This window comes from Triturus cristatus, chromosome 7 (genome assembly GCF_964204655.1).
Source record: "Triturus cristatus chromosome 7, aTriCri1.1, whole genome shotgun sequence".
In the NCBI taxonomy this organism is placed as follows: Eukaryota; Metazoa; Chordata; class Amphibia; order Caudata; family Salamandridae; genus Triturus; species Triturus cristatus.
In genome coordinates, this window is record NC_140590.1 from 1407027780 (window position 1) to 1407052826 (window position 25047).

Below are 25047 nucleotides of genomic sequence, written 5' to 3' on the forward strand. Positions count from 1 at the left end.
TGTAATCATATAGGCCCTGGGGTCACTCCCTTCCACCCCTTCCGAGATCCCAAGAAAGCGAAGGTTGTTGCATCGCGATCTGTTCTCTTGTTCCTCGAGCTTCAGCATTAAGTCCTTGATTATGCCTTCGTGCTCATCTCCCTGCATTTTCAGGGAAGAGACATCTTTCTCGAGATTCTCTGTGCGTACCTCCACTGACGACATTCTGTCAGCAATCTCTGCCCAGGTGCGACCCACTTTCCTTATTTTGCACATTTGCAGTGTTTTAATTGTAAGGAAACCAAATTCATATTTTGTGAAACACTTACAAATGTTGGTAGTTGCACACAGGTTCGTAGGTGTGCAGAAACCCTTGTGAATCATGCCCATTGTTAGCAGATATCACTGATGATGTCGATGATGTAATTTGAAATGTCACCAGTGATGTCATTGATAAAGTAATTTAATCTGTCATTAGTGGTGCCATGTGTGAGGTCGTGATCAGTGTATTGTCAAGGTGTGAGTTATGGTTTGCATAGATAATGACTGGCCAATTTTGTTTTTTTGTTTTGTTTCTTAAACGTATCTTCAATTTAACTATAGTCTCAATAGAAGTATTTTTTTTTAACGTACATTCATATCTTATGAACAGAAGAAACTACATCGTCCCCCTTAACATGTGTATTCTTTTATTTAATGAAATTCTGAACACGGCCTACAGCCATCTTCACCGGAGATTGGCTGCTAAACCTGGCCTGGTACTTGAACCTGTACCCAACCCTCTAAACGAGTAACCCTGTGTCGATGACCTGCACTTGTTACACTGTGCACCCAACTTCTTCCTAACATGGCCTTTAGCAAATGCGTAGTGGAGATTTGCTACAAGTTCTGGCCTACTGCCAGTACCTGCGTTCACCTGCATTAACCTCCAGGGTGGCCAACCCTCACTGAGCATTGCCTTTGTCTTTTTGCCCATTGGTGTTGGTCACAGGGTGTGTGCTTTGGATATGCACAACCCTCTGAGTAGTCAGCAACCTCTGTGCAAGATTCAGCATGTTATGACTCATTTCCAATAGAAAATGCTGAATATAAAGGGCCTCATTTCCGAAGACCTAGCAGCACCTTTGCGCCACTGGATCAGCACTTTTTTGATGCTCCAGTGATGTAATGTGCTGCACTTTACGTGGCTTTTCATGGCCTTGTAAATATGTATCCCTTTCACGCAGAACACTGTGTGAAAGGGGCTTTCCATGGTTCTTGCTGTGGGTGTTCCCACACAACACCCATGGAATCTGAAGCTTTCCCAGAGTTACAAGGAGTTGTAAACCAGGGTATTAGTCAGATTTCAACGCCTCCCCAGGGGAGGCGTGGGAGTGGTGCAACGAGTAGAAATACTTTTATTTCTCCTCGTTTTTTCCTCTTTTTATGCAGCACGCATAAAAAGAGGGAAATGCCATCAATGATTGTTTTTGTGCAGGAAGGTTTCCTTTCCTGCACAAAAACAATCATCACAACAACGCAGGCACCCTTGCAACATGACGCAAGGTGTCTGCGCTTGCGCACGGCTACTATTTGTGATGTCGCGCAGGGGAGAAGGACAGGACTGTGCCATATCTTGGAGATGCGGCACATTCTTGCCCTTTTCGTTCAACACACGGCAGCGCAGCAGGAAGGCCTTCTGCGCTGCTGTGCGTCAAATGTTTGTAAATGAGGGCCTAAGTATTTACTGCACACAGCAAACAGCTCACTAAAGAGAATCAGTCCTTACTCTGTTTGGTAGAGACCTTCCCCTTTCTGAGGCATTCGTAGTGGAGGCCTCCATTATCCAATATCCAAAGGATTGAGAAGCTATATTAAAATAGTTGTGAAGCACTGCATGTAAGGGGAGAGGATGTGGCCTTATGGCTAGGGTGGTAGATCTCAAATATGGGGAACTGGGTTCGAGTCTCGGCAATGGCACTCAACATCCTGTGATCCTGGGCAAATACCTTAATCCCCCTGTGCCTAACAAAACTGAATGTTTCCTTGTGTAACGCAACTGGTGCTCATGTAAAGCGCTCTGATACCTTCCGGTGAAGTTCGCGCTATATAAAGCTCCAGGGAAAAAAAAGTCATGATGTGGCATGAATGTTCAATCCTCCAAACAACATATTGACGATCTTGTACTGTTCGGATATTTCAGTGTACTACTAACACACAGATGCTATTTTATTTAAGCAAAGATATAGAAAAAGAAATGCCCAAGTCATCTTTTTCTATTGCACACCTTCGATGGGCCTTTTACATTCCATCCTGCCTCCCACTTCTCATGCCCTGTTGGTTCTCTTTGTATCTCCAGTTTGTATTCCTCCCAGCTCAATACTTTTCAAAGTACTGAGACTTTAAAGAGGAACAATAAATCCCAGATCAGTTTTTAATGACCATGCTAAGCCAGCTTGTAATATGTCAGTAAGCTGATCCTATAAGCCAATGGGGAATAGGCCATTTCTGCCTTAGTAATTGCCTACACCGAAAGATTTATAATGTCATTATCTGAATCCACAAGAAATAACTCACAGCTGAAATATCCTAAAAAAACAGATATTCTAGTTCTCTTAAAGTCTGGGCAGTCCTTATGTTCAACCTTCCATCTTTTTCCAAAGATGTTTTGTGTAAAATAATTCTATCCAGTCTTGTATATCTATATTTTTTCTACCATTTCCTTTCTTGCTTTATGCCTGTCACGATGCCAATTTGCATTACTGTTCATTAAGCAGAACCTTGGAGCTGCAGGCTGAGAATGATCATGTTTTTCAAAGTGTTCGATGAGTGCGCAGACAAATCAGGACACGCGCTTTCTTGCATCATACGATAGAATGTAGTGATATGATACTGCGTATTTAATTTTCATAATTTTCTTTCTTGTGTGCAAATGAAGCACAAATTCTTCTTTTCTTTTGACAAAGCCATACCACGCATACTGCACAGTGCACTGATTACGGCACATTCTTTGCTCCTGTATACTGGGCTGATGAACTATCCTCATAAGCCCTTAAGGGGACATCCATTTATATCCGCCTTTTTTCTTTCCCTACCCCTTCATTCAATTTCTTGTTATTGTCTTTTTGTTTCTATCACCAATGCTTTCCTTGTCACTTTCCTTTTCTGTCGCTTCTGTTTCATTTCTGTCACCACTTCTTGATCTTTTTCAAGAATTAAAATGTGTATTAGTCTAGAACAGTGTATTTGCAAGCCTAGTTAATGGCTTTGGCCCAATTCACAAACTCGTAATATGCTTGGCGGGAAAGCATATTGTGGCCTCCTGATCACCACAACACTGCCAAGGAACGGCGTTTCACTGGTGACTTCGGCGGGGCAATGGCGGTCCGACCATCCTAATTGTAATAAGGAGGTTGGAAGACCGCCACGCCCCTACGAGTCTGGCGGTCCGTGGACCACCAGACTCATAATGGAGCCCTAAGTAAGTTGAGCCGCAGCGCACCTTGCTGCTAAAAAGTAGGCTGCATTATATTTAAGAGAGAGACATGTGTGACATTATAAATGACATGCTCCGCGAATGACTGAGCCCAAAACAACATTGTCCGCAGTCAGGCTGAAACTGGTACAAATGAAAAGTGATAATGTAAATCATATACTTTAATCTATGATTTTTGACCTGTACCTGCTACAGAATCCCCTCAATTGCATCTTTGTATATTTAATAAAATCCAATCAAAAAGAACAGTAAGATTTTTTAATAAAAAACATTGGAAAGTTCCCTTCACCCTGCCTAAAACTGCTGGAGGCTAATGCATTAGCTCTCCAGCAACTGCCGAGACTGTATTTGGCCTGAATTGGGAGTGAAAACAGTTCCCAGAGCAAAGACAAAAGCCTGGAAGCAGGGAGGTGTTTTCAGCAAGGCCAGATAGGATGGTAGTAAGAACAGCTGAGGTTTGCCCAGGAACATAACTTATTTCAAAGGGGCTCGCCCTGTCACAAGTCAATGTTAGGTGACACCTGAAAAGGCCCCAGCTATTGTCTCTCTAGTCGGACTGGCACAAATCCAGTGGGAGGAAAGCTACCCACATAATCAGTTTTGAGTAACCACAGATGAGTGGACTGCTTGTTATCCTGGTCAAACCTCTGGGTGGGAACACAAGCTCCACACAAGGGGAGAAGGGTTTATTTATCCTGGATTTTGAGAGTAAGGGGTAGTGCGGGGTTCTTTCCAGTAGAGCAAACCGGAACTGCACGAAAAGTGGGTAGGGTCGACCTCAGGAATTTTTACCCCATTGGTTAGGGAGTGCCAAGAAGTCACAACCACCCACTAGCTGGTAACACGTATAGTCTTCTGCAGAACACTTGTGGACCAGTGGAAGATCTGAAGAACACTGGAACAGCTGTCCGCAACACGACAGAAGCCCTAAAGGACTGGACCTGTTCTCCATTGTACCCAGGACACAAATGTGGAATTTAAGAGTCAGATGGCTAGCCTCCTTTGTGGCTATTGATAACCAACAAGCTGCAAGAGTCCTTTTCCTGGAAATGCTCAGCCCACCAGGGGCAACTGGACCTATACTGACCTTTGCTGTTGGCCGTTGCCTGACACTGAAAGTCTCTATGTACCCTTCCCTGAGGCCTTGTGGGCAATGCAAGTGTACTCCCTTTTTGTTCCCAATGACCTATGGGGCCCCCACTTTTTCTGTCCAACGTTTCCTTAAGAAGCTCAGGAACACCTGTGAGAAAAAGTCTCTAATAACCAATTCCATGGATTCTGATTGAATTCCAGCTTCATCCTGGTCAAGGCTCCCAGCATCCCCCACAAACAACTAAGTCCAAAAATGCATTGGGACTTTGAAACATTTCAGTGATAAATCCTTTGAAGTGAACACTTGACCAATTTAAATACTAATCCTGTTTCCTACAAATATCACATAAAGCATAACTGCACAGACATGCACAGCACAACACAGCATGCCGCAACATAGCAGAACCGTAAAAAACAGTTCACAATGCAATACAATGCTACACTCCATGATACAACATAACACTTTGTAAATAACACAGCACAGTACAGCATAGCATAGTACTCGAGCGCAGAGCACAGCACCAGACTACAAATGAAATGTAATACAATGCAATAATACAAAACAAAACCACCAAACATACCATGATATGACATTTAACAGAAAAGCACACCCTAACACTGCAACACACAACACCATATAACAAAACATGCATAAAATAGCATAACATAACAGAGCACTTCACAACATATATAACACTACAACATAAAATACAACTTAAGGTAGCATTTCAAAACAAACAAATTACAGCACAGCATACAACTACATAACCTAACACAATGTAACAACAACCTAGCACTTTGTGGGATTTCTAGAAGTTTGTTTTTAGGCATAAGTTTGTATTGGGAGTCGGTTTGTCAACCGGGCTCGTGGAGCGATTATCCAACAAAGTCTTGGTTCAATACTCAGGATAAGAACAGCTTATGGCAAAATACCTCTGGGTGGCTGAAAAGAGTGTAATAGGTTGGAAAGGTGCCCAATAGGCAACTATGATGTTTTAGTACTAAACAAATGGCATTAAGGTAATTTGTTATTCAATGGAGAACCAACGCAATCCCTTGAGAGTGAGTGAACATATGATAGAACAAAATATTTGTGAGCTCTCTCTCTTTAGTCTTTGTTGTCTTTTAGCCAAAGGGCGGGAATTATGCTTGTTTAAAAATGTAGAAAGTACTTTACCACTCTAAAGGTCAGAGTCCTCCAGAGAGAGTCTAGTGAGCAACAAATGGAGAATTATTTAAACAAAAATGTAGAATGCATTTTTTACTGTGGCATTCACTTTGGGGTTAAACGTTCGGAGGGTTATTTATAAGTGCTCTGCATCACGCAGTGCTCTCATAAAGATTTATAAAAGTCATGTAAAGTCACTCTCCGTGGCTTTGTGTGGCCTTATAGATCATGAGTAATGCAACCCAGTGCAAATCACTGCGTCGCCTTAATCCCATGGGTTTTCCCACACAACACCCATGGAACATGAAGCTGCCCCAGATTTACAAAGTGATATACATCTAGGGAAGCATCAGATTTGTATGCCTCCTGGGGTGAGGCATGACAAGGAGGAATATGCTTGTTTCTCCTTGTTTTTCCTCTTTCCATAGAAACAGGAAAACACCTCATAGGATTGTTTTTGTGCAGGAACATGCCCCTTCCTGCATAACAAGAATACAGCCTACAACAGCGACACTCTTGCACCATGGTGCAAGGGTGCCTACGTTGGCGCTAGGCTGCCAAAATGGTGCTAGTTATACTTAGGCTCAGATTTTACTCATACAAAGCCAGTGAAATTCAGCAGTTATAGTTACCTGAGCTAACTCTAACTTTCATACCTGCAACGCACTGCTTATGAACTCACATATTACATTACTCATGACATGGTCAATGACATCTCAAATGACATCACTGAGGACATCACTGAAGACATCATCCACAGAACCACTCCAACACCAGCTCACATCCCATAGAATACCTCATACACCCACTCCTACTGCTTTACAACCACTCACATACCCAGTCACAGACCCATACCAGTACTCAGACAACCAATCACTCATCCATAGAGCCACTCACTCATACAGCCACTCACACATCTAATAACTCACCCATACAGCCACTCATGCACCCACTCACCAATAGAGCCACTCACACATCCAGTGATACAGATATACAAACACTTATACACCCACTCATACACCCTAACAGCCACTCACACAGCCACATAATCACCCATGCAGAAACTCACACTGCCACTCACCCACCCCTACAGGTAATCACGCAGCTACATATTCACCCATACAGTCACTCACACTGCCACTCCCTCACCATTACAGTTACTCACACAACCACTTACTTGCCTATACAGCCACTGACACAGCCACTTGCTCACCCAACAATCACTCACACACCCACAGAACCACTTACATACCCATTCACACATCCATACAACCACTCACACACCCACTCACACAAACATTAACTCTTTACTACAGCCGCTCATACCCACTCACTTACCTATACAACTACTCAATCACTTATACAGTCACTAACACACCCACTCCCTCACCCATACATCCATACACCCACTCACACTGCCAATCAGTTACCTATACAGCCATCCACACACCCACTCAAACACCTCTGCAGTTACTCACACAGCCACTAACTCACCCATACAGCTACTTACATACCCACTCAGTCTCCAAAACAGCCACACACCCACTCACACACCCATACAGCCACCCAGCTATCCACTCACACACTAATACAAACAGTCACACAGCCACTCGGATGAGATATGTTAGAAACAGTATGACTAATCACTAGTATAGAAAAATAGTAATTTAACTTATGCTGTAGCTTAGTATAAATCTTTAAGGGCCTCATGTAGGTAAATAAATTTTACCGGTTCTTAAATACCGAGCCGTACCGAATCGGTAAATTAGAATCGGTAAGTTATATGTAGGTAAAAATTCGGTAACAGTTACCGATTCGGTAACATTCGGTAATCACGAATCGGAATTCACCGAATCGGTAAATACCGAGGTGGTATTTACCGAATCGGAAAATACCGAGGTGGTATTTACCGAATCGGAAAATACCGAGGTGGTATTTACCGAATCGGAAAATACCGAATCGGTATGTACGGATTCGGTAAATAAAATCACATGACTTGACGAAACAGCTAATCCTGTGCAACGACAGCCCACCCAACCAGGAAGTGCCCACACCCAGGCAGGTGTACATAATTAGCCGAAGTGGCCACATCCAGGCAGGTGTACATAATTAGCCGACCCTGGAGAGGCTTGGAGTGCAGAGGAGAGGCAGGGAGCCGTTGCATGTGCGAGCGGGTAAACGAACAGCATGTCCAGCCAGAGAACACAGAAAGACGGAGGGGAAAGGAGGAGGAAGCTGAAATTTAGCCCCAAGGAACTCCAGGTGCTGGTGGAGGAGGTGGTGAAGCAGCACCAGAAGCTGTTTGGAAGGCAATCCCTGCAAGTGCCTGAGGCGGAAAAGCGCAACATATGGCTGGCCATCCAGGCGCAGGTCAATGCTGTGGGAGTGACCCACAGGGACATTGGGGTCCTCAAAAAGCGCTGGTATGACCTGAGGATTGTAACCAAGAGGAAGATGGGCGACATCCAGAAGGAGGCCAGCCAGACCGGAGGTGGAACCAACAGGGCACCTGCCCTCACCGAACTGGAGGAGCTGGTGGCGGCCACAATCCAGCAGGAGAGCGTCGTGGGTCTTGGGGACGCCGACAGCTCTGCCAGAGCCGCAACACACCAAGGTAAGACGAAAGCACAGCAATGTAGCCCCCCCTACCCCTATCCCACATCCCCCATTGTGAAACGAGAATCACACTGCAGTCCACACGTGTCAGTGCAGACAGGCAATGCATTCCGGGAGATGTAGTCAGGGCAACACTAACCATGACGTAAATGTTACAGGGCAACAAGGCATGTCACGCACTCGAGGCACAAGGAGACAGAGGACATATTGGAATGTAAAATGTTTTATTGTGACGCTTGCAATGCAGCCCTTCGGGGACACTGAGCCAATGTTGTATTTCTGTCCACAGATGTGACATCATGCAGGACAGGGCATGCTGCAGGAGAGACGGCACACCGGCCACAAGTATCACCTCTAGCCAGCACCAGTTCAGACCAGGGAGCAGGCCCACTGGCAGCCGCACCACCAACACAGCCAGCCTCGCCGCACCCAGAGCCAGCATCACCTCACCGAGAGCCAGCATCACCACAACCAGAGCCAGCATCACCACAACCAGAGCCAGCATCGCCACTCATGTTCGAATCACCGGCCACATCTCCGCTTGCAGGTGTGAGAATGAGGAGGCGTCCAGCAGCCAGGCTACGAGCCTTAGACACCTCGTCAGACGACAGCATGGGCCCAGAAGACCGCACCGGGCCCCAGGAAGGGAGCCATGCCACTGTGCCCCACACCTCACAGGCAGCACAGACGGGAGCAAGAGTGCGCCACAGGTCGCGTGTCCAGAGTCCACCAGCACCCACTGACGGCCATGGTGTCTTCTTGGGTCTCGAGGGCCAAATGTTGAAGCAACAGCGCCTGCAATCAAAGGCAGTCATGTCAGTCCAGAGGCACATGCGGGTGATGAGGACAACATTAGTCAACATGGACAGTAACATTAGCGGCATGGCTGCGGGCATTCGGGACATGTCCCAGTCAATCCAGCAGTTGTGCAGCAAATTAGATGCTGACATCGAAGCACGGCGCCGGGAACGCCAGAGAAGGGACACTACCAGCAGGGCACTCAACCGTCTGGCAACTGCGACTTCTCTACTGTGCCGGCGCTCTGTGACGATGCAGGAGGGCCTAACACAGTGCTGCAGCGACCTGTCTCGGGGGATGGTGCAGGTGACAAGTGCACTAGGGGTGCTATTGACTAGTCAGGCGTCGACAACTGCTGCAGGGGATGCTGCGGAGAGCATCGACACCAGCAGCAGCATCACACCCCCCGTCCCAGAAGCACGCAGGAGCAGCAGGCGGCTTGGGGTTGGCTCTAGTGAGGATGCACAGGCCGTGCAATCCACCACTGCAGCGCGTATGCGCAAACATTGATGTAGCCCTGCTAAGCCACTTCCCATTGGGTGACGTAACCCTGGACATACTCCTTGTATAGATGGTATATTGCCTGATTGGCCTGTTCATGTGTTCATGGCGTGGTGCCACATTAAAACTACGTCAGTATTTCTCACAACTCGCTGTGTCCCCTCACTTACTCAGAAATAGTTGCATGGGATCTCTGCCCGTCTCTCTCTCCCATCGATTGCAGTTGGCACTCTAGATGCGTTGCCCTCTGGCTGGCCTGACTCATCCTCGTTGTCCTCAAAATATGTTAGTTCCACATCTGTACCTTTTTTCGTGGCAAGGTTGTGCAGCATTGCACAAGTGGCAATAATCTTGCAGCAGGTGATGGGTTTGTACTGGCGTGCGCCTCCGCTCTTGTGCAGGCAGCGGAACCTGCTCTTCAGTAGTCCAAACGTGCGCTCCACCACATTGCGTGTTGTTTTATGTGCCACGTTGTATCGTCTCTCACTCTGGGTTGCTGGGTGTAGGTAGGGAGTGAGGATGAATGACCGGCATGCATATGCACTGTCGCCTGGATGAGTAAAAGGGAACCATCAGTAACATGCCTCTATACACTATGATTTGCAGGTTTCAAGGGGCGTCACTGTTACTTACCTAGCAGGTATCCCTCTCCGAATTCTCCGGCACTCAGTCGTGTGTAGATCCCACTATTCTGGAAGATGTAAGAGTCGTGGGTGCTCCCAGGAAACTTTGCAACAATATCTGTGATGATGTTCCCTGCATCACAGATCACCTGCACATTGATGGAGTGGGTGGACTTCCTGTTCCTGTAGATGTGCTCTGTATCAGCTGGTGGACAGATTGGGATGTGTGTACCATCAATACAGCCGATGACATGGGGGAACTGTGCCATGTGATAAAAGTCTGTTTTTGTTTTCTGCAGTGCAGCCTGTGTGTTTGGGAAGCTTATGTAGTGGTGCATTCTCTGCATCATGGCATCCAGGAACTTCCTGAAGAAACGTGACAGGCAACTCTGGGATACCCCACCCACCGCAGCTATCACCACCTGATAACTGCCGGATGCCAACAGATGTAGGCTGCAGAGCACCTGCACATGTGGGGGTATGGCGTGCGCCCTTCTTATTGGCTGGTCCAGGAGTGGGTGAAGGTCCCTGATTAAGTCCATGATGGTTTCGGGGTGTAGCCTGTACCTCTCATGTATCTCTGCATCAGTCAGCTGGAATAGTGTGATGCGCTGTCTGTAGATTTGTTCCTCCCGTCGCCACACCCTCAGTCCTGCTGCCTGTAGACGTAGGCGCCTTGCAATGACGTACATGGCGGCCATGTTGTCCACGCTGTTGCATTTTGGGTTTGCCTATATGCATTGTTGATGGTTACCACCTGCTTTCAATCCGTGTTAATTACCGACTCTTATTTACCGATTTTCCTGGATTTCTTAATTACCGAGTGCTCCTACATGTCATTTTAAATTTTACCACTTCATATTTACCACTTCATGTTTACCGAATCGTTAATTATGTATTCGGTAAATCTGATTCGGTATTTTGGAATTCGGTAAATATGAATCGGTATTTACCGCCTCATATTTACCGAAAAGTGGTTTTTGGACTCCTACATCTCACTTGTCTGAATACCGGTCGGTAACGGCATATTTACCGAAAATCGGCCGTTACCGACCGGTATTTGGCTACCTACATGAGGCCCTAAGTCTCAGAAATATGTAAGTTATATTTAGCTCAGGTAACTATACCTGCTGAATTTCACTGGTTTTGTACAATAGTAATCTGAGCCTAAGTATAATGTCCCTGTAACCTTTGTTTTTTTCAAGGAATTTCTAGAATTATTTCAAATTCTATTTCCTAACTATAACGTCTCTGTAACATTAGTTTTTTTGAGTGAATTCTATTTTCTAACTGTAACACTCCTGTAACCTTTGATTTTTTAAGTGAATTTCTAAAGTTTTTTAATTTTATTCCCTTACTATAACATGTAGCCTTTTAGATTGAGTGTGGGGATGACTGTATGAGTATCTCAGTAGGTGTGTCAGTGAATGCATCAGTGTCTCAATGTGTGCGAGTGGGTAAGTGTCTGAATGGGACTGGGAGTGGCTGCATAAGTGTCTCGCTGGGTCTGTGAGTGAGTGTGTGAGTCTCTGACAGTGGTGACTCGCATTGGGCCGGCTGCGGGGCGGTGGGGCCGGGTGGGGTAGGGGCAGGGTGGGGGGGTAGTAAACTCAGACATACGAAGGAACGGAGGAATGTAATAATTACTTTACTCCATTCTGTTGTATGTCTGAGTTTACTACCCCCCACCCTGCCCCTCCCCCGCCCCACCCCACCACCCCGCAGCATGCCCTATGCGAGCCGCAACTGGTCTTTGAGTGAGTCTGTGGGTGGATACGTGAGTCTCTGAGTATATCTTTGAGTGGGTGGGTAAGTCTCTCAGTAGGTCTGTGAGTGTGTGCATGAGTGTCTGACTGGGTCTGTGAGTGGTTGCGTGAGTCTCTCAGTAGGTCTGTCAGTAGGTGCATGAGACGCTCAGTGGGTCTGTCAGTGGATGCATGAGTCTCTTGGTCTCTGGGTGGTTGTGTGAGTTTCTGAGTACATCTATGGGTGGGTTTGTGAGTGTGTACATAAGTGTCTGAGTGGGTCTGTGAGTGGGTGCGCAAGTCTCTGAGTAGGTCTATGATTGGGTGTGTGAGTGTCTGAGTGGGTCTATGAGTGTGTGCATGAGTGTCTGAATGGCTCTGTGAGTGGGTGCATGAGTCTCTCAGTGGGTCTGTGAATGAGTGCACACGTATCTGAGTAGGTCTGTGAGTGGGTGTGTAAATCTCTGAGTTGGTCTGTGAGTGGGTGCATGATTGTCTCAGTGGGTCTGTCAGTGGATTCATGAGTCTCTGAGAGGGCCTGTGTGTGGGTGTGTGAATTCCTGAGTAAGTCTATGACTTGGTCTATAAGTGACTGAGTGGGTCTGTGAGTGCATGCATGAGTTTCTGAATGGGACTGTGAGTGGGTGCATGAGTATCTCAGTGGGCCAGTGAGTGGCTGCATTAGTCTCTCAGTGGGTCTATGAATGGGTGCATAATTCTCTGAATAGGCCTGTTAGTGTCTGCATGAGTGTCTAACTGGGTCGCTGAGTGGGTGCATACGTTTCTCAGTGGGTCTGTGAGTGGGTGCATGAGTCTCTCAGTGGGTCTGTCAGTCGATGCATGAGTCTCTGAGTAAGTCAATGAGTGGGTACAAAAGCCTCTCAGTGGGTCTGTGAGTGAGTTTGTGAGTGGGTGTGTGAGCCTCTGAGTAGGTCTATGATTGGGTGCATAAGTTGAGTGGGTATGTAAGTGCGTGCATTAGTGTCTGTGCGGCTATGTGAGTGGGTGCATGAGTCTCTCAGTGGGTCTGTGAATGGATGTATAAGTCTTAGTAGGTCTTTAAGTGGGTGTGCATGTATCTGAGTGGGTTTGTGAGTGCATGCGTTATTTTCTGAGTGCACGAATGTCTGAGAAGGTCTGTGAATGGGTGTGTGACTGGGTCTGTGATGGTTTCACAAACTTCTAATTGGCTGAGTGCCTCAGTGGGTCTATGAGTGTGTATGTCATTTTATAAGTAATAAGTGTCATAGCGGAGGGCCGTGCTGAACACCGCAATGGTGTAATGTCTCCATCCACATTAACAAGCATTTGCAATGCAATAGGTCTCGCATTTATGCGAGTTTAAGCTGTTGGCATTGTAAATGACAATGCTTTTTATTTATGTTTTAAAAACCAAAACCTAAATAAAAGGAATTGTCATTTACAATGCCAATAGCTTAAACTCGCGTAAATGCGAGACCTATTGCATTACAAAGGCTTGTTACCTTTACAGCTATGTATTATTTTGTTTAAAATGTTAATTCCTGGCATCGTGCTGCAGTGTGTCTTCTCCCTCTGTAGCCCACCATTCCTAAATATGACAAACACACTGAACAATGTACCTTTTTACTCCCTCGCAGTGTATCGGAGCTGGTGCCAAACAGAGCAGAGATCTGTTCTCTTCCATGTCTGGACAGAGCCATGGCAGACAAAAGATGGGGTAGCTGGTGACAGCACAGCACTCCTGCCCAGGAAGATGGTGGTTGATCATCTGCCATTTGGTTCTGTGACTTTTCTCGGTGGGATATCATCTATTGACAGGAAGGTGACTAATTAGCGCTTGCCATATCGCCGCTACCCTCTGGTCTTAGCAGATGCAGCTATGTGGCGAAGCTTGACAGCGGGCACTTCCTTCCATGATGTCACCGCAGTGTAAAAGAGCTTTGTTTTCTCTCCTGTGAAGTCGCTACAGTAAGCATCGGGGTTTCCGATCTACTGCTCACGTTGATGGCTTTCATTGGAACACAGGTTACTTTACATTAAAAAAAATATATCACTTGAATAATCGGAAGGAACAGAACGGATTCCAAACCCTTTGGTTAGCTTCTGAAATCACAGGACGCATCTACACGAGCACATACCCCTGAAAAAACAAGCCCGGCGGAGCGTGGCGCGCGCGCTTGGCGGGGGCGGGGGAGCGGAGCTATTAGCTGGATACCTCCAGAGCTTGGAATGCTATTAAAATGTAGGCTGCAGATGGCAGTCTAAAGTGTGAAACGTCACACCCGATCTCCAGGCCACGCTCAGAATGTAGATGCTGTGACGAGCGAAACGTCGCTGGCGCCTCACGTTCCACTGAGCATCGGTGAGATCTCGTTTTCATGCAGCACTTGAAATGAAAGCGCCAGTAAACATTAATATCAAATCAAGGCCAAGTCATGGAGGTGAACTGCCGAGATTTAAGGTTTCATTTTCGGTTTGTTCCATTAAAAAAAATTCGAATTTGTAAATGGACATTGCACCGAGCCAAATGAAATGCGTCAGGCAGAAAATATGCGTAGTGAAAAAAGAGCACGTGCCTTGACCTACGAACCAAGAAGAAAAAAATTATGCGCGCGCTTACCTTAAAGTATGGGAAACACACAAAGTCTGTAAATATCAGCGCTCTGAAAAAAAAATGAAGCTGACGAGGAGGGAGTGGGAGGGGATTCACTGAAAGTGACACGGCAGTGAAAGGAAAACAAACAAGACAAGCCCGGCACTGAAAAAAAACATGAAGCTGACGGGGAGGGAGTGGGAGGGGCTTTCACTGAAAGTGACACGGCAGTGAAAGGAAAACAAACAAGCCCGGCGGAGCGTGGCGCGCGCGCTTGGCGGGGCGGGGGAGCGCATTCCAGGCGGGGGAGCGGACCCTTTGAAGTGCTCCCAAAAAGCCGATTGCATGGCGGCACGATGCGCGTGATTGTGCGCGTGCTAGCCATGCAATCCGCTTTTTGGGAGCACTTTTCAAACCCGCTTACAATAGTCTCGCTTCGCGATAGCTTACGCGATAGTAGGGCGAGACCTAAAAAAACTACTGCTTTCTAAAACTCATAAATTGTCTCTTATACACTCCAACAACACATGCATGGGGTCAAGGTACCCCTACCCTGACCCCTTCTTTACTTGCTGCTTTCATACATCATCCCCTGGGACACAATTTTGATATACAAAATGGCAGGCACAATTTTCTATTCAGCTTCCGAGCAGCCAATAACAGCATTGCCCCAGGCAACGGATTCACGACGCACCGCTTGCAGGTAGCAAAGGATCCTCATCCCTATATATACAAATCTACATTCCCTTAATATCTCAAAAACTATTGAACTGATTTATACCAAATAACAACACGCATTTGCAATGCAATAGGTCTTGCATTTGTGAGAGTTAGAGTTATTTGCATTGTAAATGACAATGTCTTTTACCCATGTGTTTTGGTTTGGAGTGTAGTGGAAGTTTGTGGTTTGGCATGGAATTATGTGAGTTGTATTGGAATTATTAGTTGTGGTATGATGTGTAAATTTGTGGTGTTTTTTTGAGGTATGTGGTGTGTTGTGGAATTGTGTTGCATATTTGAAATATGTGGTTTGGAGTGGAATTATGTGGTGTGTTTTGTAAATGTGTGGAGTTGAATTGTGTGGTTACAATGCAAAGAACATGCCATTGAGTGTGCAGAGGTTGTCAGGCAACAATACAAATTCTAAAGGTAACTTTGGCGATTAATGTTCCTGTTGGAGTTTTATCCAGTGGCTGTTTCCACTCATGCTAACATAAGAATAATTTATTAAAAAAATAACAAATAAAAATAAAACAAAATAGTAACATCTCTGTGATGTCATGAGTGATGTCACTGACCATGCCATGAGTGATGTCATATGTGAGGGCGAGTTATAGTTAGCTCAGCTATACGTATATTTAATTTGTAGTCCATATTGCTCCACTAGGCCCTGCTTTTCATATGGAGTTTCATATTCAGCATTACCCCATACTGTGCTGTAGAAGGATTTTTCAAATTTGCTAAAATTCCTGTTATGGGCACCTAGTTTTTTCAGAAGTGTTGTGATTTAGTGAATGGATGCCATAAGCCGGCACCCCACTCTGAAACATGTACCAGTTCTAGGTACCAGTGCAGTTGCCCATATGCCACTTTTATGGGAACCTCCATGTCTTGGCCACACAGTCTGATATCAAATGGCATGGTCAAGGTTGGTAAACCTCCCAATTACCATTTTTACAAAAAACAATCCTCCCTCATATCAATTGAAGCTAGAAGGGTCAAAAAAGGCAGCCGTGCACACAGGTACCTTCTTTGAGTATGCTTTGATGCTCACTGTCATGTATTTTTATACTTCCCGAGACCCGTCCAAAATTCCATTTCACCACTATGATCTCCGTAATCTATCTCTAGAGACTTATCCCTCATTCATCTCTCCTTTACTTACCCAAACCTCATACAAATACTATGATCTCCCAATAAACAATTTCTAGACACTTCCCTCTTTTATCCCTCCATTATACTTTTCAATCCAACTAACAGACTGACATGTCTACTGCTAAAAGTAACTAATATTTCGGTATACTAATTCACCACAAATACGTTTTGGGTTCGAAGTAGCATGCTACTCGCTGAAAAGTGCTTCTATGCCTTGTCAGGGGTAGTAAGTGCTATATAACTACAATTACAATTGCAATTACATAGCAAGAAGGTGGATTCTGTTTCAGTTTATTTTCAATTCAGTTTACTAAATCAAGACAGACTTTATTTGATAAAAAGCAGAATTTCTTGGATATCTGTTTGTTGCTCTTTTCACTTCCAGCTAGCAAATAATACATGTATAGTGTAATTAAAGTTTTCTCTCATATTTGAAAAATCGCGAGTCATGAAGATAGTCATCCACATATCTTTCAATGGTTGTTAAGAATCGTGCAAAAAGCACACCTTAGGTAAGTGATTTACAAAGTACTTTTTAATTTCTGTGACCAGAATAAGCCTTGTGTTTTTAAACAATGCCAGCCTCCAACACATAGGCTGTGTTGCTGCTATTATAGAAGGTGCAATGGAAGCTTTTTAGGTGTTCGTTGATTGTTGATGCCAAAAGTTTTGTTTCAGCTGCTCAGTGAAGGCAACCTGCTCCCTTGGTATTCATCAGGGTAAGTAGGGTTTTCTGCACCTTGTGTTGCGCATTTTAGTGTTCCTTGATAACATATTAAAATACGTAATCTAGAAAGATTTATTAAAAAGTCAGGCCTTGTTCAGTCACTAGGACATAAGGGAGATCACATCTTTATGTTGTTGTAGAGCATAAAACTAGGCTTGCAATAAAGTGAATTCAAAAACCCATGGCACAGTTAGTATTTGCAGTATGTTAATCACTTATTGCAATTTTGTTATGTGCATGAATAATCTTACATGGACACATCCGAATTGAATTTGGGGTGGTAAGCATGCATTCCTCGTCCCCTCTTTTCTCATACCATACTATTTGCTTGGGATGGCACCTTCCTAGTCAATGCATTCCTTTCCAGACCAGTTCACTGCCTGCATGATGGAAGATGCCATGTAGATGGATCTAGAGGAGAGAAAGCTGAAATGTCCAGATAAAAGAAATATGCCGCAGACTATGTGGACAAGAGAGCAATGCTAAGCAGATGGACGTTGATGTAGGGAATGCATGTAACACCTCAGACCTGTCCCATAACCCATGGAAGCCATTTACTAATTTGGGGGCATCTAAATCAATATAAACATTCAGCTCCGGAGGTTCAATGTAGTTTCCGTCCTTTACCCCATACCTTTGAGAGGTAGATTTTCATCACTGCTATTTGAACCTTCCTTGTCTCAAGCTATTCTAGAGTTATTTAAACGTATGCTTAGAAGAATATAAATCTTAATTTTCATTTGGGGATGATTGAGCCTGTGGAACAGGTGGGCACCTCTCATTTAATTTGTTCCACTTTCTGCCAAAAGTATGGCTTACGTCACTTTACCAACACAGCAACCAGCAATCGCCTTTGGAAAAACATTGGTCCTAACTAGTCTGCACTTCATTTGAACCGAATAATATGACTACCAGATCCCTGGTGTTCTGATTTACTTGGGTATATAAACTCTTTTCTTGAACTCGTCTTTGGTGCAGATAACTGTTTTGGGAAGTTGGGCAGGGCTCACCCTGTTTAGGTATGAGTGATGTGATTTTTCCTTTTAGCAATTGTAAAGAATTGGAGTATTAGTTGAGTGGTGTGAAAATCCACCTCAAATAATAATCACAATCGTTCTCAGGGTAAACCAAAAAAGTCACTAAATAAGCCGCCTCTGAACTCTCTGGTAGCCTGGCACAGAGAAGCCGGGTTTAACTAAGGGGCAATGTGCAAAGGGGCAGATTTACAAGCCCCGTGCGCCACTTTTGCACCGCCGTTGCATCACTTTTGTGACACAGCGGCGGCGCAAAGCTAGCGTCATGCTGCGACAGATTTACAACGTGACGCATCTAGGGAGATGCGTCACGTTGTAAAGCCCTGCGCCACATTAAACCTGCATCAGGTTTAATGTATGCAGGGTGGGCGTTACATCGGAAAAAGCCTCGGAAAAGTGACGCAGTGAAATCTACAAGATTTCACGCAGTCACTTTTCCGACGCTGGTGCGCCAAATCCTTACGCCTGCTTCAAGCAGGCGTAAGGCGTGACGCACCATGTTAGGGATAGGGCAAGTTGGATCAGTGCTGGAGTTGCGTCGCGCTTGCGACACTACTTCAGCACTGCGCCAACCTTACGCCGGCAGATACGTCACACATCTGCTTGTCCTTGCGCCACGATGCACCGCATTGTAAATGTGGCGCATCTGTGGTGGCGCAAGGGCAAACTTGCGTAATGCATCTTCCCTGGCGCATCCCTGCTGATCTGCAGGGATGCGCCAGGGAACATTAATCTACCCCAAAGTATTTATGTGGTACTCAAATTGGACTTCCTTCATTAACTGCTGGGCAGATGCTTGTGTGCTTAAACCACCCACGCTGACATCATACTTAAACAGAGCAGATTGTGTTCGCTATCAGTTGTGTTGCCCACAGCCATATCAATAACACTCCTCCAAAGCCTCAGATCTAACATGATGCAATCAATACGGCTCGGGCTATTTACCCAGTTGAAACTATTTGCACCGATTCTATCTGATTTTGTCCTGCCGTTTACTGCCCTTCACCCATACTCTAAGCTTAAGGCATTTACTTGAAGCACCACTTGTGACCAGTTCTTAACCGGGAGAAGATCTAAAGGTGGGACTGACCACTTTAGGTCTTCATTGTTAGACTCCCTTACATCGGCTTTATCTAGGGGTTCAAATGTGATGTTGAAATCGCCTCCTATTATCCGCAAAGATTGCGATGGACTCCCATCCAATAGCTCCTCTAGTTGTTGGAATGTGGCTGATGATCTGCCCCTCCCTGTTCCTCTTGCATATATGTTTTATTTCTCAATGGGTTTGTCTGAGCAACCATTGAGACGAATCCCCAAAATATCCGGGGCAGATTTACAAGCCCCATGCGCCACTTTTGCGCCACTGTTGCATCACTTCTGTAACACAACGGCGGCTTAAAGCTAGCACCATGCTGCGGGGGATTTACAATGTGATGCATCTAGGGAGATGCGTCACGTTGTAAAGCCCTACGCCACATGAAACCTGCATCAGGTTTCATGTGGGCATTCCGGCACAGGGTGGTCGTTCCGGCACAGGAACGCCTCGGAAAAGTGCCTGAGTGAAATCTACAAGATTTCCCTCACTCACTTTTCCGACCCCACTGCGTCTAAACCTTGCGCCTGCTTGAAGCAGGTGTAAGGTGTGACGCACCATGTGGAAGACAGGCCGGGTTGGCACAGTGCTGGAGTTGCGTCGCGCCCACGACACAACTCCAGCACTGTGCCAACCTTACGCCGGCAGATGCGACACGCATCTGTTTATCCTTGCGCCATGATGCACCGCATTGTAAATGTGGCGCATCTGTGGTGGCGCAAGGGTAAACTTGTGTCACGTATCTTTCCTGGCGCATCCCTGCTGACTTGCAGGGATGCGCCAGTAAACGTAAATCTGCCCCCCAGTCTTTCAGAGCGAAGAGGTGTGATCTTACAGCCCAGGGCAATCTTGATCCATATTATCAGTACCCATGCCGGTCGACCTAATCCTTTTGTAACTGCTGGGGGACTGAAGCAGACTATGAGAGGGATGGGTGGAAACAGAAGAAAGAAGGCTGTACAGGTTTTTTAATGATGAACAAGAATACTATATTGTTTAGGATAACAGTCTCGCAGTCTTTTCAACAGATTCTTTAATTCTTCCTCCTTCTTCTCTTTACAGGTTGATGTCGCCGATCCTCATCTTTACTCACGAGGGGGGACATCTCGGAGGCTCAAAGAGAAAAGAAATGCGCAGGTGGCTGTAAGTATGAGTCTCTTTTACAGTTTGATGCTTGATAGGTCCCTTCACCAAACCCAAAAGATAGTGAGGCGTAGTGGAGACAACGGGGTCTGTATTATATAGTGACTTGGAATGGTCGAGGTTTTAGGGGGAACAGGTTAGAGAGTAGTAGGCACACTCTCTAGTTAGACTCTTTAGGGGACACGGTTTGAGGTAAGTCAGTGAAAACACAAAGAGAGAAAAAAACTAAAGAATTTGAGCCAGAACTTCCTTATAGCCTTCTTTATACTGGGTGCACTGGTTTCTCCCTCTCCACCAGTCACTGCAGTCTAAAGAGTGGACGCCTGTATGTGAAAACAGAGACACAAAAGAGAAAAAAAAAAAACGGTTCAAATTTACAATGGCCTATGCCCACCCCTCTCCCGTGAGCTGTGGGGAAAAGGAGAGAGAGAGAGAGAGAGAGAGAGAGAGAGAGAGAGAGAGAGAGAGAGAGAGAAAAAAATAAAACAAAAGAAAAGGAAAGGGAAAACAAAAGAAAACCTCTCGAATCGCACCCTCTTTCTGCCCTTCCTCCCGCTTATGTATTGCGTCTGCGGAGTACATAAGTAGTAGTGTGTTCTCTTCCATGGGTGACCACCACTCCTCACACCAGGCTTCCTGGCTCCCATCGAGACCCTCGTCTTCGGGACACTCCTCCGCGGTGTCTCCCAGCCACACTGACACCAGCTTCACGATCTCCAAGTCTTGCGGCTCGATCTGCATGTCTTCCAGCTGGTCTTGTTCACGCCCTTGATCTTCTCTGACGCCTAGATTGGTGGCTGGCTTTTCTTCTCTAGCGTCCTCCGATTGGTCCATGGTGTCAGTGATGCCCCGCTTTCCTATCTGTGTGAGACAACGAAAGTCCCTCTTTAGTTTCTCTACTCGGCTTCTTTCTTCCTCTGACCGATAGACTAACGAAGGTAGGTGTTGCTCTTCCCTCTCACGTCCTCCCTCCTGGGATTCCTCACACAGACATACCCTGCCTGATGTAGAGAAGCTATGCTCCAGGTTTCCTGCAAAAGGCAGATATCAAAACCCTCTATAAAGTTGCTCCATTGAGAGAGGGACATTTTGCTACTTAGCCCTGCCACATTCCAGGAAACTATTGTGAATTGGGGAGTAGGTCCTGGAGTAGCATGCACTACATTGCTCAGACTTTCAGAGTGACTGTTGGTGGGGACTAGTGCCATGTTCTTATCTGCAAATCTTGCATCTAAATGGGCCAGAGTCCTTTTATGTGCTCTACAGCCTCATATTTGGCAGTCCCTGCTCACCCTCCCGTTACAATAAGGTACCTGTGTGCCTGCCAAGATAGAGCAAAATGTGGGCTTTGTTGATTCGGTGGGGTGATGCCTATCAGGCCAACAATCCAACCCCGGGAGTTAATCAATGGCCCCCAAGGTTGATTCAAGGTGTAAGCGAACTAAGGTACAGGAGAGCTTTGCGTTTATCTGGGCTAAGCGCATATGTCATTTGAATTGTATATTGGACGAGTCAGGTGGGCAGCTTCTGAGATCTAGGGCTAGCAAGTTTTCAACTAAATCATCCCCTTTGAGCAGTTGTTCTATACAGTCAGAGGGCTGATCAGGGGCCATACATCTTCTTGCCCTTATGATGTCATCTTGAATTAAGGAACAACACCCTCTCACATTGCAAATCCAGTGTGTTGCTTCATTTTTCAGTGAATCTTCCTCCTCATGCCCCTTCTGGGCTCCTAGTTTGGGAACACTTACCATATACATTTTCTGAGTACATAGTGATGTGGGTGGCTCTGGAGGTGGGGCCAGAAACCTTTCTGTTTTTACAGGGGCCACGTCCCATTGTGAATTGTGGCTTATCATGCTGGGGTAGCCCCTCCCTAACCTAGGGTTCAGAAGGGGATTGTCTTTAGAGAGCTATTGTCGTATGCCCACCAGTCATGGTCATTAGTAGTGGGGTAAGCTATCATTTGGGCGGAGGGAGCCCTTCTGCACTTAAGGGGCGACACAAAGGTGGATGGCTCATGTGTAGGTTGGCTGGTTGCTCTTAATGAAGCCCCACTATGAGGGCAGGATCTTTGGCTGCTCTCTAGTAGTTGATTCAGTAACCCTGTGAGGCCCACTATCATGGACCGCAGAGCACCCACTTCTGCTCTAAGGTCACTGATAAGTCGGTAGATGCTCTGTTTGCAATGATGGGGATCTACGACTATTTCGCTTGTCGTCCCTGTTATTGATGGAGCATTAGCGTCCTTGGAGGCATTGTTTCAATCAAGAAGGGGAGTAAATCTGTTCCTACAGGGAATCACTGGGTCGGACTGACTCTGTGGTCATATCTCAAATGATGGTGAAGGAACTCTCTCAGTGTGAATTTCAACTTCGTGGTCACATGGAGCACGATTCTTACCCCTAATTCTTTTAAATATTTTTGGGATGACTGGTGTGTTACTAGAACTTGCGTTGTTAGAAGATATCTGGCTATCCGGGGCACATGGGGAAATCGCCACTTGAGTGTCTAAAATACCTTCACATTCGACTAACAAGCTGTCAATAAGATATAGCACACAGTTGCTTCCAGTTAACCCTTGGCGGGTAACTCCACATTGCCAGCGGAGTAAGCGGAGATTTGCCTACCTCGCGCTCTGTGGCGTACGTGGAGTAGGCAAAAACTACGCCTCTGTCGCGGAGCTGAGTTAGCCACTCCCTCCCCTCTCCCAAAGTCTTTAAAAATATAAGCAGATGTACAACGTAGTGTTTTTTTTAATTACAGAAGGACGCGAGGCGGTGAGGAGCAGGGAGGAGAACGTGGCCAGGCAGGGGAGTCGGCAGACAACAGGTAAGTGGCTTCTTTTACATTTTTAAAAACTTTGGGATGGGGAGGGAGCGTAGCGTATTTCCACGTAGGTTTTTTTTTCACTCCGTGGAAATACGCGTAAAGGAACTACGCCTGCTAGGCCCAGGGTTACTTCCAGCATGTTTAGCTGTTTTCCTGGCTTTTTTCCCTTCCCTGCTATCACACCTCCCACACATTCTGCCACTTTTCTTGTCTCCATCCCTTAAATGATGACAAGTTAGAGTTTACACGGGCTCTGCTAGTTACAGTGAGTTAATATGACTGGGGGGACTAGTCCCTTCTGCTGAGTCTCAGAATTGGTAAATCTGTAGAAAAGTTAGAAAGTAACTTAATATTCCATGTAGAAGATCTTAGGGAGGTGGCCCAGCCTCTTCCGGGCTCTGACAGGTGCAGAAGGGCCCACCTTTGGCCCGGGCTTTGCCCATGTGGACCAGCGCGCGTCTCGCGCTCCGGGAGTGCACAGACATGTTTAGGGCATGTTGGGAGGGCAGCCTCACCCCCTTATTTTGGGACATGCTGGGTACGCTGGGGGACCATGTTCCACCCCAGCCAAGCAGCAGGAGGCAGCAGCAGGAGATGCAGCAGGTTAGTGGGGGCCTCCGGTGGCCAGAAGAAGTGCCTGATACTACGTGAGTGCACAGATGCCTTTAAGGCATGTTGGGAGGGACACCCTGCCCCCTTTGCTTTGCAACATGTTGGGCACACTGGGGGATCATGTCCCACCCCAGCCAAGCAGCAGCAGGAGATGCAGCAGGTTAGTAGGGGACTCCAGTGACCAGAAGAAGTGTTCCGCACTGTGGGAGTGCACAGATGCCTTTACAGAGTGCCAGGAGGGCAGCACCGCCCCCTTTGCTTCGCGACATGCTGGGCACGCTGGGGGACTGTGTTCCACCCCAGCCAGGCAGCAGCACGAGATGCAGCATGTTAGTGGGGGCCTCCGGTGGCCAGAAGAAGTGCCTGATACTACGTGAGTGCACAGATGCCTTTAAGGCATGTTGGGAGGGACACCCTGCCCCCTTTGCTTTGCAACATGTTGGGCACACTGGGGGATCATGTCCCACCCCAGCCAAGCAGCAGCAGGAGATGCAGCAGGTTAGTAGGGGACTCCAGTGACCAGAAGAAGTGTCCCGCACTGTGGGAGTGCACAGATGCCTTTACAGAGTGCCAGGAGGGCAGCACCGCCCCCTTTGCTTCGCGACATGCTGGGCGCGCTGGGGGACTGTGTTCCACCCCAGCCAGGCAGCAGCACGAGATGCAGCATGTTAGTGGGGGCCTACGGTGGCCAGAAGAAGTGTACTCAAATAGTAATAACTTGCAAACACAACACAAGAATTTACAAACAGAGTAAGTTTGAATAAACAAAATGACACCAAAATGATCAAAATCCAATAGGTAGAACTAGAAATATCAATTATTTATGTTTTAGGTAAAAATATCGCCACGCAGAAAGCACCACTTCCGATAATCTGGTCATGCTATAATATTTTACAAAAATAAAATGACATCAACCTGACAAAAATCTAATAAGTTGAACCAGAGAAATTATTTTTTTAAGTTTGAATTAAAAATAGCACCCAATAGCACAAAGCGCCAACTGCGGGTTTCTGGTCACACTAGACCGAGCCAAGGTCAAACGTTAAGGCTGACCATGATGAAGTGCTGGTCAGATACAGGGGCCAGGCTTGTCTAGGTCGAAAGTTTACCTTCTGACTTAGAAACATCTATGAAGATAACATGGTCATCAATGAGTTGT